The sequence below is a fragment of the Xylocopa sonorina genome, chromosome 2 (genome assembly GCF_050948175.1).
Source record: "Xylocopa sonorina isolate GNS202 chromosome 2, iyXylSono1_principal, whole genome shotgun sequence".
In the NCBI taxonomy this organism is placed as follows: domain Eukaryota; kingdom Metazoa; phylum Arthropoda; class Insecta; order Hymenoptera; family Apidae; genus Xylocopa; species Xylocopa sonorina.
In genome coordinates, this window is record NC_135194.1 from 16,247,264 (window position 1) to 16,265,961 (window position 18,698).

Sequence of the window (18,698 nt, forward strand, 5' to 3'; positions counted from 1 at the left end):
ACATTATGCACATGTGGGTCACATAAATACATCGATCTCATTGGTCGCCGATAACAATCGGATCGATGTCAGTGGCAACGATACAAATAATTCAAACACCGTCATCTTCGGAGATGGTCCGATCTCTTGCTGCCAAAGTCGACACTCGACTGCTACATCATCGTGTAACGAAAGAACAATTTTTAAACGATACGCGCAACCTCGCGGCACGACTGCGGTTCCCTCTCAACGAACGGTAATTAACCGTTAACGAGATGTCGGGAAATCAGCTAGCGGGATTCGAGACATTTGTTAAGTCGAGTTCCGGATAGGAATATCATAATGGAATAGCGCTGGTAACCGAGGAAAGAAGACGCAACCGATACGCTATGAAAAACGCGTAATCTCTTAATTTGTCGAGGTTCGATAGGGGTAAAAAGGGGACAGGGTGAGTTTTTGCGAGACAAGGGGAGCGAAGTTGCCAACGGTCGAAGAAAGGCTGGTGGTAGGCGAGGAAGGTAGCGAACGCCCGACAACTTGTGGATCGTTTCATTATCTTGGAGTGGTACTCGCGCGTAACTTCTAAAGTTTGCCGCACGGATTCGGGCCATCCGACAGAGCAGAATAATCATATTACCCCGGCCGCGGAGGGTGGGCCGTCGAGCCTTTGGCAGCCACCCTCTTGACACGGTCCTGGCTAGGTATACCGCGATTCTCCTACGCGAGATTCCTATTCGCCACCTCGGATATCATCGGTGTAAATAGCTGCTTGCTTAACGGAGACTATGCCGTCGTCTGCTTTGAATACAGGCCGCGTATTATGCTGCTGGCATTTACCATCGCATATCCTATCTCGCCCATCTTATTGTTCCGTTTCGCGTAATCTGTACGAAGGGAGCCAACGGTGTTTGTTCTAATTCAATGAGGAAGAATAAATTGGAGAACGCGGGGCGCGAAGATGAATTCCAACCAACGGTGAAATCGCGCATCAAACCGCAACACTTACGCATTGTCTACTCTCTGTCCATCGAATTAGTTGGAGTCGAGAGTTTCGACCTCGAGCAGCGGCATTTCGAAAAGGGTAGATTTCGCGTTCTGAATTTTCTACAAGAGCGAAGGTAAATTTGTTGTACACTCGAGAACCGGCTGTGGGGTAATACAGTAATGGATTCGACGATGTCGACTTTACAAGTATTTAGGTCTTCGAAGGTAGGATCGAAAGTCTTGGGAATATACGGTCAACATTCACGTTTCAGGCAGTAATTTTCAGCCTCGTATCATCGACAAGTAAGCAACGCCGTTTTAATCCTCGGCTGCAACCCGCGAACGTGACGAGATAGTAAATCGGATTGCAGAAATTATTCGTGCGCGTGCACTGCCCCAGGTTCAACGCCGGAAAACACGTTCTCTCTCGTATTTTCATTTACGGTTACCATCAATTGCATCCCCGCAAAGTTCTATTCGTCCCGAGAATAAGCTCCAAAGGTGTTCCAGGGGCACGAGAAAAAAGGCACGAGAAAAAAGGCACGCGAAAAAAAGGAGCACGAGAAGAAAAGAAATTGTCGAAGACCGTCCGAGATTCCGAGTTCCCGGTGAAGGAACAGCCGAGAAACTCCAAGGGGGAAGAAGCCAGAAAGGAGAAAAAAAGGTAAGACGGCGAAGAAAAGAAAAAGGGCGAAGTCCGGAGGAGGGGCGCGGTTACACGTAATTAAATTTGCAACTGTTAATCGAATTCCAACGGATCGATACCAACCGAACAGCAGAGACGTCGCAAAAGAGTCAGAAGAAGGGGTTGATTTGCGTCGAACGTGTTTGGGGAACGCGGAGTGTGTCGATCAATAAAATCGGGCAAATAAACCAGCCGGAAGGCTCGAAAGGAAACGGCGGTTGAAACGTCTAATTGGAAATGACCGTGACAATGACCAAGAATTGCGGACCAAGGGTGAGGAGGGCGGAAAAAGGAGATAACTCTTGCTCTTCAATCATGTAATGACGCTCTTCCTGCACCATCTATTGGTCCAATCGGTGGGCCGTCGAAATCGTCGGTAAAAGTCACACGATCGTTACGAACGAGGTTCGTACACAGATAGGTGTAACGATCTTGTTTGGACGGTCGGTCCTCGTTCGCGATCCCTGTCCAGCCCCTTCCAGTTGTCGCCCGCAGCCAAAAGGCCGGAAGTATGAATGATCACGAGGCGTGGAGAACAAGGGGGACGGTCGAAATAAAGGTTCTATTCAGAATACCGTCATCGCGACGAGCGTCCTTCTCGTATGCAATTTAGGTACCATTTTGTAAGTTAATCGCCTCGTCAAACGGTGACTCGGGCCATCGCGTATCATCGGGGACAGTGTACTTACGTATGCAAATACATTTGCAAGATTGATAACAGACAGAAAGGCATACATCACGAGCTGTGCTCGTAATCAATTGACCTTATAACAAATCCGATCTGCGTAAAGTGGCACGATCGGTGTATCGTCCGGCAGGGCGATATTATCGTTTCGTCGATAGTTCCTTCGGTGTGTACCGACGCAAACCTTTCGCCTCTAGAGATCTATCCGCTGCGTAAATACATAGACGAATCTATTGCTACTCCGAGAGAGAGAGAGAGAGAGAGAGAGAGAGAGAGATCGTTCCGGTCGATTCTACCTATGAATCTGTACTCGTGAAATGTCACACCACCCAATATTACCCAACTGCGAAAGAACTCCAGCTTCTGTCCCGGGTGAAAGTAATTTTCGACCTTGCACGCGCGAGCAAAGAAATGGAAATCGTCGCGTGTTAAAGCGTCGGAGTTAATTAAAGCGGCCATCGGTCGCTACGCGAAAGCTGTTTCGAGTTTAATTATCTAATGGCTTCCGGTGGAGCCAGAACAGGTGACACACTGTTTCAAATATCTACCATTATTCGACAGCAGCGCCCCGGCTTATGTCCTTCGCGATACAACGGCTATGGCGTGGACGCGAACCAAGTTCCACTGGGGCGAAAAAGGTAGCCGAGCAAGAGCGCATGCACAGGAACAATACGGAACGAGTCAATATTGAATCAAGAGTAACGAATGACTCGCAGATTCGGCGTTGGCCGTTTCGCGCAAATGTACCTTCGAACGCTGCCACGAAGAATTAACAAACATCGATCTTGCGACTCCAACTACGTTACAAAACCAATCTGGATCGCGATCAAATCTAAAGATAGATCCTGTTTCCGAACGGTCGCTCTTCTCTTAGATCGAACGAACCCTCGTATTTTTACCGCTTAACGGCCATCCGACAAGTCGTTGAAACGGTAGCTCGGGCTGGCTCGTAGCACCCTTTCACGGACAATCAAAAACGACTTTACGCTCGGTCGTCAGTCCTTCCCGCTCGATGTTTCCTTTTTTTACGTACCACGAAGAGGAACGAAAGACGAAGAGGCTGCCGTTGAGAACGGGGCTAACGAACACCACCGAATGAATCGGAAACGTCACGCGGTCCTTGCTCGGGATCGTCAACGCGATCGAACGCTCGTAAAAGAGAGCATCGAAGACCCCGTGTTCGCGGGAACGGCCATTCAAAGATTGTAGTTGCCCCTCGGAACTTTTATTCGAGCAGGAGAACCGGTGGAATAAAAGAAAAATCGTACCGTGAAATAAAACAAAGAGAATCCAGCGTCGTCTTTCCCGTTCGGTTGGTAGCGGTTGGTACTCGGGAGTGTAGAAATCGCGAGGGATCGCAAAACAGAGAGATTTGCGACGGGGCGTCCATTGAAAACTGGTTCGGTAGCCGATATATAATCGACGCCGCAAACGGACTAAATATTTGCGCCGCATTAATTGCAGCGGCCGGCGCCGATACTTGGGTTAATTGGTATTTGCAGAGTAGCCGGTGGTAATTCCGTCGGCATTCCGCTAATTAAAATATGACGCGGCCGGCAGGCTGCCGTTTATAAATTCAGGGTAGGACACACCGGCACCGCCGGTCCCTCAAGCATTGTGATTCGTGTAAACGTACCCGCAACGGTTTGCCAACTCGTCGTGTTTCCATCTCGTGGAAACCGATCGAGCCTTGCCGGGAAATATTAACTGCCTTCGTAATTTTCCGATAGACCGTGTACCATCGGTCCGCCCGTTACGCCTGGCTCTCTGTGCCGCGTACGTTCCGTGTACCCCGGAAATTCTCTTTAAAACGTTGATTGCTACGTCCTCTAACCGAGTCCGCGCAAACGGCGAACAAACGCCGCTTCCATTGACGCGATAACCTCAACCGCTTTAATAACTACCGACGCAACGCAACGAACCGTTCCTCGGACAGACGTTCGCCACCGTGAAAGGTAACAGCTGTGATGTACGATGGGCATTTTACCTATCGATCGCCTCCCGAGTACATTGATCCGTGACCGCGCGGTATAAATCTGGTGCGCGTTTGGGCATGAAATTAATCGACAACCCGGCCTTCTTTACGTTACTACGACCTACCGCTTCGCGTATACAGGATAGAGAGTCGAACGTAATCGCAACGGCCAACACCCGCTGCGTTATGAATGAATCGACGATTAGCCGTGAACGTTGTCCGTCGCGCCGACAAACTCGACATCGTTAGAGTTCTCCGTTGGCAAACTTGGCCGCCACCCTCCTGGCCTGAATTGGAAAGGAACGCTCGTTACGGCCTGGCAGGAGAACGAGACAGATTCGAAAGTTGGGAAAAAGACGGAACACTGCTCGAATGCATCCGCGGATCCATTCGCGTCGCAGTCGCAGCCGAAGATGGCTCTGTATACGGTTCGGACAATACTGGGAAATGGGGTAGAGACGAATGACGGGGTGGCCTCCTCCCTTTATTCCTGATCCCAGAGAGCACGGAACCGCGGCCTCGATCGGCCATTACTTAGAGCTCGATTTATCGCCAGCTAGTAGCCCGCCGCCGGTGCTCACAGCTGTGCCACGCGGATAATGCAGGTGCAGGTGCAGCGAAAGGATGGCTTCCAGGACACACGAATTTATAACGGCTGGCCCGGGTACGCGACCGACCTGGCTGGGATCGTCGTTGGGAAACGAGTCCGAGCTTTTTCCAGTATTTCCTTTTTTTTTTCAACCCCCTTCCTCTGCTCTCCTTCTCTCCTCACATCCTATCACACGGTTCGTTGCCTGTCCGTCAGGAAAATCTCCACGGGGAAAGATTTACAGACTCGTAAATCGTTCCCGATCAGCTCGGAAATGATGTTCGATCTCGTTCCGACAAGTAGACAAAGACAGGCTGGATCATCGAGTGCAGTCCGTTATTCCCGATTTCCTCCACGCGGGATCGCGTGATTCGCGAGCTGATCATTTTCCTACGGTGCGCACGCGAACGGTCGAGGAAAAATTCGTTCCCAAAGGGTCGTGGATTTTCTTCCGAAACGTTTCGAGCGTTACACCCGTTCCGAGCAGGTGACTCGAGGCAGTAAAAAACGAGGTCCGTTTCATCGACCGTACATTCGCCGAAAAACCTACTGCGTCCACGGCATTCCCACAGCCGGGGATTTGCAGGAAAAATCGTTTTCCAAAGAATAATCCGTAAGATACGGAATGGAAGTTGAAAATTGGTCTTCAAACTACGGGGGAACTGGGACCATGATAAATCGACCGAGAAGGATATTCGTCGAGGTTTCTGCAAGCTCCGGATACTACCTTTGTTGGTCTCACGGGGATCATAAGTTTCGGCGGACCAATATCTTTTCAGCTGTTACAACGCCTATAATGATAATCATTACGCGACCGCAATACGTGAAGCATAAATCGATAAACCGCGAATTTTACTTCGAACTACGAGTTACGGGGTAAAGACGTTTAAATCGCAACCTGGCACCCTTGCGGAGACGCGCAGACGCACGCGATCGTAACAGAGACTTAAGGTTACGAGCGCGACATGCGCTCGCAACGTCCAGCCGCAAAGTATGTAGAGTACCTCTAGGTATTCGTGGCGCTGCTCTTCGAACACTGGTTCACCTTGGACGTGTCTCGACTCAGCCTCGCCTCGCGTAAGACTCGAGTCGAAGAGTCGATTCGTTGATCGAAAGAAAAGGGGAGATAATTCGATGGACTATTACTTATGGATAAGTGGCTCGATAGCTAGGTGTCGAGTGACGCTACTCACAAGATGATGGTGCCTTATTCAAGGCTATTCTTTCACGCGAGACGCATCGATTCCCATTGCCGTCCAACTGTCCGCGCAACAACGATTCTTCGATTTTTCAACCCTAACGGGATACCTACCACCGCCTCGAGCCCAGGATCTAATGTGTTAAATCCGCGATGACGAGACAATTCTCGGGTGACGCGACACGGAAAAACGATAGTTACGAGTGGATCTAAAGGTTTGACCACGCGCGATAAAAGCACAAAGAGACGCTAGTAAAACGCGTAACAGGAACCTCTGTGGAATCTCTATCCATCGACCGTTAACCGCCAGCAATTCCGTTCTAGCTTTCGAAAACAAACGAACGTTCGATTTCTCGGGGTTCCACGAAATTCGAGCAAAGCGGGAAAATTCGATCACCGCTTCAAAGGGTAGCGTAAATTGATCGGAAGGGAAAAATGTAAGTTAATCTGTTAATCGTTTGGGTTGTTCAACGCGTGGCGCACTCCCGTACAATTGATTCATTAACTACGTTCGCAGCATCTAGACACAGTTTAAGTGACGGTCTTTACAAAGGTATTCAAGCGCGAAGACAGCTTCCTTCCTTCCGGTCGAAACTCTGGGACCGGGTTCAGCAATTCTCCAAAGTTAGTTTCGACTACTCTGACCACGAGTGCCCATCGCAGTCGCGTTCGAGCCTTCCTTTTACACGGGGGTTACGACTGCTGTCGTTACAACGCGGAGTTACCCGACCACCAATCGTTACAGGTAATAATATGGCATCTACAAGCCAGGTAGAGATGTAGCTCTGCCGGTGGATACTACTTCCAAGTTTGCACGATTTTTAAAAACCGGTTCTCTCGTCGGAGATTCTTCGAAATGATTCTTCTTAAGGCGACACTCAGACTCCGAGATATCTTCCTCTTGTTCTTGCGAAACGTTACAACCGTCACTCCACGACCAAACGGATACCTACGCTGGGCTCTCTTGGTTTAATTTCATTGGTATCGTAACGCGTCGATACGTTTCCCCTCGACAGTGGTCGAGGTGAAATAGAAAAAAAGGTCTTTCGAAAGAACCGTGTCGACCGGAAGATCGCCTACAAGAATTATAGCCCCCGCGATGTACAGCGTACGTAGTTCTATTTAGGTACGCTACTTAAAAGTTTACTTGGTTTTTAAGAACTGGTTTTACGAAGAGAACTTAAAACAACCGGAGCTACGATGACGTTCAGGTGTTAAAGTACGTTCCTTTTGTGCTCGGGGAAACTCTATAAAAAGTTTTAGCTGCTTGAAAAAGTTAGTTTTGACTACTTGCGCGAGCCACTGCCTCGCGCGAATCCTGCATACGTATTATTCCGAGTCCAAAGTTCCGACTTACGCTCGAGAAAACTACTCGGTCATCCGTCGCGTGCACACCCCGCGCGATTTATATCGAAACGTTTAAATCTAAAACGGCACACGTCCGACGAGCACCGCAAGTCGATCGAGTAACGACCGTTCGATATCTCTCGCGAGGCGGTGCAACGATAGAGAGGAGGAGTAGGAAAGAATGTCGCGCGTATACAATCCGTGGAACGATCTTACGGATAGAAATTCTGATCAAGAACGATCGTTCAATTGGTAAGAGGTCACGACCGCGCCCTGAGGAAGCGAGCTGATCGTTCGGGAAAGTGAACAAACCACGTTCCATCCCTACCACCGCATCGCGGAACCAAGGTTCTCCCTTTGCTCCATGCCCATCTGCGTGGTTCTGATCCTACCATCCGTGGTCTCACGATTCCCTCCGATCCGCCCAACAACTTCTCTCGGTTCAACCGCGCGTCTTTTTCTTCCTCTGGCTCGCGCTCGCTTCGTCGAGCAACAACGCCTCTCAGTCTGGTTTGATCTTTCGCTCTATCTGCTCCACGTTTTCTCATTCAATCGTTGCAAAACTTCTCTCTTTCTCCTTCTGTCGATCTCGCTCGCTCCACGAATCCCGGGGTAGCCGCTAATAACTACTCTCGCCGTACGAGTTCCACGGGTGAGCTGCGGGGAGAGATAGGATCGTGAATATGGGAACAGTTTAGGCGCGAACCAGTGCTGTCGGGGATCGGTCGGACCGGTATCCGGTAGGTGAGCAATCCGAAAGACCGCGTTCCTATGTTTACAAACACGAACAAGTTGAAGGAACCATGAATGAGCATTACGTGGAAGACCTGGCTGATCCGTTGTCTCGAGTAACGCCTGGTAACGTGAAATTGCGACAGAGTCGGATCAAATATTTTTCTATCCGAGACGATATTAAACGGCGCAGACGTTATTTCTCGTTAGGTCCTATAACCGCGTTCCCATTTCTATCGCGCGCGTGTCACGGTGTAAAGGTATTTTCAGCCACGGAAAACACAGTTTCATTAAAGTTCTTCGTAAAGAGATAACGTTTGACAAGCACGACGAGCTGCCCGAGGCATGCGTTTCATCCCGAGCGAAGCTCACTCGTCGTATAACTAAAACGTTTCGTTCTGCTACGTAATTACTATCGAACACCAAAGATAGCCCGTGTTGGTTCAGTACAATGAATTCGAGAGTGCCCGGGAAATACTCGACGCTGATACGCTTTCGCGGCAAGACGAAATATCTAACTCTGATACTGAATTCAAGAGATGATGAAGGGGGCTGCGGGAAGAGGACAAGAGAGGACCACAGATAGATAGAGAGAGAGAGAGAGAGAGAGCAGGGGAGACGATACAAGAGTTCTAGATGGAGAAAGGGAACGGAGCTCGTTTCATCCGCTCCTCTCGTGTAGTTGGAACGAACTTACTTTGATCCGCTGATCTCGAGATTAACAGATGCCCGAAGGGTTGATGGCAAGTTCGTCTATCAGAGGCGAAAGGTGACGAGAGAGGGTAGGAATGCGAGACAGGGTTAGACTAGCTTTGCTCGGAGTCGCTTCTTCAAATATTCCGCTTCGGGGTTTGATACCATCGCGTCGCGATATATGTTTTCGCCAAACCTTTCGTCCGACGATAAGCACGGCCAATAACCGAGAGGAAACTGCTCCAAGTTTTTCGTACCCTTACGTGGGCGGCACGAGCTGACTTTAACTCGTTCGTCTCGCTGGTAAATTCCTCCATCAGAGCTGCCAAGCAGCGAGGAATGCAATACTGCAAAGGCTACGATGCTGATCGTCGAGTCGGGGCTCCCTCGGAAAATGAGGGAAACGTTAACGTACTCGAACGATCTCGAACGAATACCGATGGTAACCGCGACCATCTGCCAATTTGTCCCTTTGAATGGACCGCCGCGTTCGAATATTTCCCAGGCGTTAAAGATATTAATAGTCACCTGTCTCGTTATTCGAATACCTGCCGCCTAAAAGGGGAGCTTCCACTCTCATAGTTACCGGAGATATCGCCCTTTTCAAATTCGTCGTGAGATATCTAAGGATCCGATCCAGGTAAAACCAGGTTCTCGGCGTCTAAGGTAGCGGATGTTCCATGGATACGACCGTATTTACACACAATACAATAGACTCTTAATACAATCCGTTTCTTTATACTAAGTAGAATAGAACAACTGTAACTGAGAGCGTACCGCAAATTCTAACGCAATTAGCGTCAAGAATTTTTAATAAATTATATTTACCTACCGTGGGAACGGAGGCGTTTCTGTCATCGGTGCAGTTTATAAATGTTTCATGAATGATCGTATCGGATGCGTTATAATTGACGGCTTGCCGGGTGACGGTGAAATCCTGCCGGCCTTCGTTGCTACGAGCACTTTTTTCGCGATTGCTCGTTTAATTTCGCTGCACCGCGAGCAAAAAGATCAGAAACAGATAGCGCGGCATAATTTCCCTACTTGTTTCCTCGCGTCGCATCGATCAGCGGCGGAAGAAGAAGCGAGACGAACCGCAAGTTGCAAGGGGATGCGTCTCTCGGTGAAAAGCCGGGATGCAGAAAAGTTTTTGCCGGTTGAAACCCAGAACCTCCGGCCCACAAATTGCGATCCATTCAGGATTATTTGGAATTCGAAGAAAGTTTTGCCTCGAGTGGTTTTCTTCCTCGAGTGTCGCGAGCAAGTTCAATCAAGTCGAGTCTTCCCTATCCGATTCTCACGCCGCCTCGCCGTACCTCTTTTCCCTAAGCAATCGACATGTCCGTCGAAACGACTTTATCCACCATCCTCCTCGCCACCCTCCGTCACCCCAATCCCACTTTAACGCGCCAATTCAATCGCGATTACTCATTACGCTGTTTTACACCCAGCCTTTTTCCGTCCGCCACGTTTCAACGTCACAACATAACAGGATCTGCAAACCGGTACTACGAGCACGCGTATAATCACGCGTGAATAAGGGCCGATGACGAAGCGACCGTACTGAATTCCGTGAAATTGGTAGAAATCAGAGTGCATCTCCTGAATGGCTGCAATCGTGGAGATATGTCTAGTCACGTTTCAACGTGTGTCGTACCAGCCGGGTATACCTTTCAATTCCCTCAACTCGAAATAAGAAGTTGAATTAAAGCCGCTTGATGTCCTTAGATACGTGACTATCGACGTATCACCGATACGGCAATCGTAACAGTAACCGTACCAGCTGCGTGGAACAACCTGCCTCTCGTATCGGGAATTACCAATACCGGACCAACCCTTGCCAACGATATATATCTCTCCCTCTCAGATTTTACGAGCCACGGCACTCTCTTTACCGCTGCGTCTTTTCTCCTCCCGCGAGGGTGGCTCATTTTTTTTCCACGACTCGTCGTTAGTATCCGGAACGCGCGGGGCTGCCGCGCTGCCTCACCCTTTAACGCCACTTAAGTGCCGTTTAACGACTTTTTTGTTTGTTAGCGTCGTGGTTTCTTACACGTCACTCTCGACGCGATCATTTTCTTTCCCCCCCAGCCGAGATGCGGCTGGTTTGCCGGTGCTTTCCCCTCCCAGCTTTTCGCTCCTTTTTCCCCCTGTTTCTTCTACTCGCATACTCTGCTGCACCATTGCTCGAACACCATATTTTGAACACGGTTCACCGATATACTAGATCTGACCTACGGCAGATGGAACCAATAGTGCAACCTCTTCGATCTTCGCGAAAGGGGTTTCACCACGCTTACAGATACACCTACGACACGGTGAGCATCGTGTAACATTTGATACACCGTCGAATCGTGGAATCGTCGATACCCCTATTCGCTGGCTGTTGGGAACAGAATTATTTGTCCATTATCGCTAACGAATTTGCGATGCTTCGTAAAATGATATTAACGCGGTATCGATTGAACAAAGAACTCGATTCAACGATGACACACGAATTACAATTAATGTTTCGAACAATAAATAACAGGGCTATATAATATTTTCGCTAAGCGCTCTTCTACAACCTGCCAGGCGTTCAACAATTTGTAGCTCATTTAATCATCGCGACCGAAGAGCTTAATTCGGTTGAGCTATCAACCGTGTAACAATGCTTTCGTTGATTTAGTTACATTGCTGCAGGAGAGATAAATAGAGGATATAATAGCTGTTCGAAGCTTCAAGTGCCAGCAGTTCGCTTGAAAACACAGATAAAACATCAAATAATCCAGCTCGCAGAATACTCGTAGGATCCAGGGTCCGTCGAATATACGAGAATGATGGAAAGGTATACATTTGAATGCTTCGCCACCGATGAGGTAGACACGCCGAATTATATCAGCGAGTGCTCCCTTCGCTGTTCCAAGGGCTTCGTTGCTATAGACGGGGCTAAAGTGCGAGCCACAAAGAATCTAGGATCGACTCAAGTGAAAGATCGCGCGGAGGACCGAGAATAGAGACGAAGAGGACAGTAGATAAAAAAAAAGCAGAAAGGGAGGAACAGGGGAGATAAAGCGGCAGAAAAAAGGGTAGAAAAAAGAAGGTGGGGGAGAAGGTGAATGAAAAGGACTCGAAAGATTTCTGTTATTTGACGTAATGATCCTTGTGGAATGCGACGAACGCAGCTGGGGGAATATTTTCTTGGCAAGGCAATTTTACCTGCCATCGCTTCTTCCCTCCCATCTGAAACCCTTTTTGTCCTATTTTCTCTCCCTTCCGGAACCTGTCATCGATCCAAGGAAAACCGAGCAAAGTGCCATCTTCGAAGCAATTTCTTTTCACGTTCTCATACTAATTTCCGAAACAATGGGAAATAATATAGTGCGACGATGGGTTCTCCCGTGGAACAATTAAAATTTCATGATTGAATACGCAAGCAGCTGATTAAAAATACCAAAGAATACTTCGAATAACATCGATTTTGAAATCGCAAAAAAATAGGCAAGAAGAAAGTATTTGACCAGGTTCTGTTCAACGCATATAATAAATACAAAGCCCGAGCATAAACTGTTAAAATATCCCTCAATCGGAAAGAGTGCTGTCGTCGAGTTTCCTGCTAAAGAGAAAACGTGGTACGCCGCCGCGTACTCTCCAATATTGCCTGAGAAAAATACTTCAGCTAACCAAATTACTCACCGCCCAACCCACCATCGTTTCCCGATAAATGCGGAGAAACCCTTGCATCGAAAATGTACCGCGTAAAAAGAGAAAGGTAGAAAGAAATAGACATTGGTTCCTTTTAATCGAGAAAAGTGCTCCTCAGAATGTTTGCGGTAAAGAGGAAATAAATTCCAGCGTCTGAATTAAAAATTTTAATTAATCATTAAAAATTGACTAAAAATTTTAACACGGCTCTTTGGCTTCTGATTAATTCATCGGACTAATATCGCGTAGATGATGCAGCTGAATTATATTCATGAAGAACCAACAACGCTGGTGGTGTACGCGTTAGAAAAACCCTCTGGGAAACGCTCTTAAGGAACTCTATTATCGTACATACATATACCAGAACGAAACGTTAAAAATTAATACGAAAAAGACGATCGCTTCCTTCTCGTGGTCTTTGGCGACGAGAAGGAAGAACCAAACACGAAAATTCTAGCAAACAGCGGGTATAATGCATCGGAAAAGTTTCGACGAGAGTTATCGATGAATTTCCACCAAGTAGAAGAATCGAGCGAGAAGGTTAAAATCTGTCACTCTTCCCGCAGCTTGGCCAATCATGCAAAGTGCCTTCGGCCTCAAACTTCCGTACCCCGTGTTCATTGCCCGTAACTGCACCCGTACTTTACTTACGCGGATATTGCACCTACACGCGAGCACGCATACCCGTGCACGCACCTGTACTCCCGCAAATATTTACGCGCGTGATGTGTACGATATAAACGGGTAGGCAGGTATCTCGATCCGAACCTCCATTATCGAACGACCAGGGACTCGCGAAAAGCGAGCAAGAGAAACCAGTGGAGAACGGTGAAAACCACCCCTGGTGGACTGACTCCCCAGCCTTCGGCGAAGAATCAATGCGACCACCTCCCTACATCCCGCATCACCACCTACGCTACCCTTCTCTCTTTATACAATCGTTCTCTCTTTCTGTCACTATCTCTGATTGCCTCACGCCACGCTGAATAACATACGCGCACGTTTCGACGAAGAGGCTGTACGTGGCTCACGCTGTGTTTACGCATCAATAAAGTACCATTCTTATTTCGAAAGTACAATTTATAACACGTCGCGGACTATCAAAATGGAAAAGCCGAGTAACACAAGCGCCAGCTACTGTCGGGTATCAGAAAAAAAAAAACAGTGGGCGGCGGAAAGGAAAGTTCTCCGTCCCAGAGAAACGCGTTACCAGATCTCGACAACTTTCGTGTAAACGCGATTATTCAAATTTTAGACTGTACGATAACACTGGCGGTACCGACGCGACAGGAAACGACATAAACTCGAAAAATCGTCGATAATCATAGCTGGCGATGGCGCGGAAACCGATGGTTGGGAAGCAACAGAAAACGATTCCAAGAGCGCGTTACGTCCCGCGCAAGCCGAACAATATTTTGACCTCGCAAAAAGGACGCGGTGAAGAATCCAAAATCAGACGAGGGAAGTGGGTAAGTGGAAGGGGTGTTACGTGACTGCAATGTGGAAAATTGTCCTTGGTAGAAGGAAATGGCAGTCCGACAGCCGTACATTATCCGTGGCACAGTGGAGCATATGCAAAGTACCAGCCGAGGGTTCGAAAGGTAACCAGGAGAATTTTCGGCAGCGAAACTCCCTTGGAGCAACGCGAACTACGAACTCGAAACGAGAATTGAAGAATATAAAATCTGGATAGGTACGTCGACGTGTTTTCCACGAAAGACAAAGGAAAACGTGGGTAACAGGATCGAGAAATACGAACGTTCGTGGAGAGCTCCTCTTTGAGAAATCGTCGATCGATGCGACAATTTATCATATATATAGAAAACGCTAGAGGACGGTCCATCAAAACATTTTTCAAAGAAACAAGCGTTGTGAAATATGCAATGGCGCTGAAAATAACGAGAGAACATCTCGAGACTTCTCGAGCCGTTTTCCTTCGAGGGCTGGTCCAGCATTTGCGTGTACATCTATAACAAGACTCTTGCTCGTGACGGTACACTTTTCTCCATTTCTCCTCTCTTTTTTCCTCTCTCTTCCTCTCTAAAGACAAGACACTGATAAATATTTCCTATTGACATGTAAATCCCGAACTATCTATCCGACTAACGAACAACAACCTCTGAAACCGACCCATCTTTCCTTTCTCTGTTTTCTTAAAATCTTCCATGATCCAAGAGACGTACAAGAATGCTACTTTACAGTTATTACTATTAGAATATCATTCGAGGCATGGGCATATCTCTGCGGAGATAAAATAATATTGTTTGAATAGGTTATGATTAAAAGCGAAGAATGGGGGAAATGTAGGACGAGTGTATCCCCAAAGGGGTGACATAATATCCGAGATATTCGTTGGAATTCCAATAAACGATCGAGAGACAGAGTGCGCTCGGTTTCCCACGAAAATTCTCATATGCGGAGATCAAATATAAACAGCGTTGCTTGCTAGACGGTAAACTGTCGGGAAGGAGTTATCCCCGGAAACGGGCCCCAAGGCCATTTCAATTTGGAGCAAAGTCATTAAATCGACCAGGTGCGCGAAGAGAAAGAGAGGCGCAAGACGGACAACCCTTTCACCTGTCGCACGGCTTTCGAATAACGAACGCCTCAACCCTCGCCAATTTCCATGCTTCCAACCCTTCGCGTCAAGGTAACGCAAATGCTGGGCCTTCCTGTACAATGAGTTAGCAGCCTGTTCTGACCACAAATACGCTGAATATGCATGAGGCCCTTGTCTCTACGTCATCGGTACGTACGTCCTCGAATTAGGTTCCCCTGCAAGTTCTTCGAGTCCTGTTCGCGCTGGTACTCCAACCACTTCACAACCCCTCTAGTCACCTCTCGTAACCTTCTCGAGGGCTATGCTTCGTCGAGCCTCTGCCGCGCTTTTCTGCACGTATCCCTTTGCCCACCCTAATCTCGAGAGCTTCTCCGATTGCGAATCGATAAATCGGAATCGAAGCGACGAGTCTCTGAATAGGAGCAACGTTTCGCGAAGAAAAAACAGCCGGTACCGAACAAAAGGGTGTCAACTGATTCGCGAACGATAGCGACCTTTGAACTGACATTTGAAATTCTATATTTAAAAAGAATCGCAATCAAAGATCTACGACCGAATGTAAACTTTAGTTGGTTTCCAAGGTATTATGCGCAAGCCGCGAGTTATCGCGGCATTTCACGGATACGACTACGACCCTAAAATACGCGCAAAGATAATACGCCAACAGAGTTCTCACGTACAAGAAGATGTAATCTGAGTTTCCTGTTGCACAACAAAAAGGGAATTTAACGAATTCCGCTTTTCCGGACGCCTACCGCAGGAACGTAATTCCTTTTCCGTTTCCCTCCTCTAATAACCTGTTCTTCTGTACCGTTATATTGTTGCCACGGCGAATAATAAACTTTAGAGAAAAGCACAGAAAATTCTACGCTCTTGATTGTTTGCCATTACGGGGGCCAGGAATTAAAGTGGGATCTACTGACTGCTCAGACTTTTGCGGGAAAAGAGAAAGGGCTTTCCCCGATTCTCTCTTAAACGGTCTACACCCTCTTCCCAAAGCTCCCCTATCTAATTTTCCGTCAAATTCTTTTCTCTTTGCTTTTTTTTCTCCTTCTTTTTTTTTTTAATTTCACGAGGAGCTGGCAAAGGATTATGTCGAGAAACGAATATACGCGCACACGAAGGGAAGCGAACAAAACTCGTGAGATACGATCGAGCACGAGAAGAAGAAATTTTCGTCTTCTCGCGTGTGAATTCCATTTTATGATAGCGTGCTCGCAAAGAGAGAAAAAAGAAAAAAAAGAGGAAGGAAGGGAAAAATATTTCGATCCTCGTATTTGCTTTTATTTTCAGCGTCGCGGAGCACCATCTCTTTGTCTACGAACAATGGATCCGCTCCAGGTCGAAAGAATGTTCGTTCTTCGTTAAAAAATATTCACGCTCTTAAAAGTTGATCGTGCTCGATCTACATGTACATATTTATGGGAAGTACCGGTACTCACTCGATACCAATTCGCTGTTCTTTACATTCGGAACAAATACATATACACGCTCGCGGGATCCGCGAACGTAAAACCAATATCGGTGCGGTTCGGTTATCTACATATTGCAGATACAGTAATATCCTATAAATATCCCGTACAACAGTGATGAGAAACACGGCAGGGAACTGAAACGATTCTCCGGCATACGCGAAAAAGAGCTAACTACATTTTTTTGTTCCCAGCCTCCTTCCTCGCGTGCAATGAGAAAATAAACTTATTGCAGCACCCATTCATGTACGTAGATAGAGTATGAGTAACATAGAAACTTCCATAGAATACTGGCATTTCGTGTAAAGCACGGTCGATCGGAAAACACGTATGCACGACTGAAACGAAATAAAAGTAGAAGCAAATTTGTTTTAACATTTTCTCACTCCGCGCGTGTTGATTTTTTTCTTAAGAGCTTTCGCGATAATTCATAATCTGAGAAAAGCCGCGCAAAAGTCGTCAGATATACGTAAATATTTATACGACAGCGATGCAGAAATATAAATGACGGAGGGAGACGAAAGGATTTCCACCCTCTCGGAGGTGAATTCCTCGGTGGCGCTAGACGACACTAAAAGAAAGAGCGAGAGAGAAAGAGAGAGTAACATTCACACTCCGATTCCTTACTAGAAGCCATCGTACCGTCTTATTTTTCGACGTGCCCGACGAACATCCCTGAAATTCAGAAAATTCGCGTACCCTTCCGCCACGGACGTCCGCGTGGATTAAATCTCGATACTGAATAGCTTTGCGAAAACGGATTCTACACAGTCTCGTTATGGTACGAGGTAAGGACGAGAACAAAGTTCGATGAACCGAGAGGAAATGTGCGAGTATATTCTAGAAGTTAAAGTATGCACCGCGTTTCTGTGCAAGGATGTGGTCAACCATAGCGAGATAATTAGCATAACGGTCTAATCGGTCGCGCGTAACATTTTCGGCAAAACTGTTTCTCGAATAAAAACTATTTGATAATCGAATTATTTCGGAACGTGATAGGTACCAGTGTCGAAGTTGATCATCCAATAAGGTTCGTATTTGGATCATGGTAGCCGTGCAAAGTCAAATATTGAATGAAGCATGACAAATATGAACGCGGAAGCGGCGACGCTAAGAAATGTCTCGAGTAAAACGCTTTCGACATCGGTAAATATTTACGGTTTCTTTGGGCATGGATTTTAAATCGGAGCCAAAAGCTCGACGCTTCCCGTTTTCGGCGGACGTATATATGTGTGTTTGCCCCCGGGGTAAGTAACTATCGCGTACAAGGACACCGTGCGGAAAAATCCTATCGCTTGACTTTCACGATTTTCGTGGAACTGTTTACATAAGCGTAACGAAGCGTTCAGCAAAATAGAAGCGCAATCGACAAAGCGTCATTATCATCGAGATAACACGCTGCTCGAAGGCGTACTCTTCATACGTAAACACGCGATACGTTTCAGAGAGGCGAGGAATAATAAAAGAGAAACGGCGTAGAATAAAAGAGTAAAAGGAAGAAAAGACTTACCAGGTACGCCAGGTGAACGCCGTGGAGAACGCCGTGGAGAACGCCGTGGAGAACGTGGATTCCCGGTAGAGTCGGTCTCGCAGGATGCAGATGAAAAATCCTCCAAAAAGCAACAAAAGGGCACTGGATAAACGAGGGCTCGCGGAACACAAAAGAGTTCAGTCACAATAAAAGCACGTAACGACACCCGGCGGCGGTCGAAAGATTCGTAGAGCCGCGTCGCTCGACTTGACTGCCGGGAAAAAACTACGGCGTCGCGAAACTTGACGCGCAATCTCTGGCGCGAGGCTTAACAAAACCGATCTACGCGCACGACGGGAGTAAAGAAACGATAGAGGCACTGACTCGATCACCGTGCTCGCGCAACAGAATCAATTGGGAAATGATAAGGAAGATGTCGGCACAGGCAGAGGGGGAACGTGATAAACGGGAACGGACGGCAAAGAGTCAAGTTGGCACGCGGTCCGCGGACGAGCTTCGGAGCTTCGAAAGTAGCGACACGTAAACGAAGCAGTTTCCCGTGCGAGGCTCTGCCGGGTACTGGGGGTTCGAGCCGGGCTATCGAACGCACCTCCGCGCGTCGACCAATCAGCGCACTCGCCGCG

At 47.6% G+C, this 18,698-nt stretch overlaps 1 protein-coding gene across 10 annotated transcripts in view; it reads right to left on the reverse strand.

Annotated features, from left to right (window-relative positions):
- Positions 1-18,623, reverse strand: part of LOC143433236 (protein turtle) — a 121,257-nt gene extending 102,634 nt beyond the window's left edge. For all 10 annotated transcript variants that reach the window (XM_076910507.1, XM_076910504.1, XM_076910503.1 and 7 more), the window contains exon 1: positions 18,094-18,623. The gene's annotated coding sequence lies outside the window, so the exon portion shown is untranslated. The remainder of the gene's footprint in view (positions 1-18,093) is intronic.
- Positions 18,624-18,698: the final 75 nt, after the last annotated feature.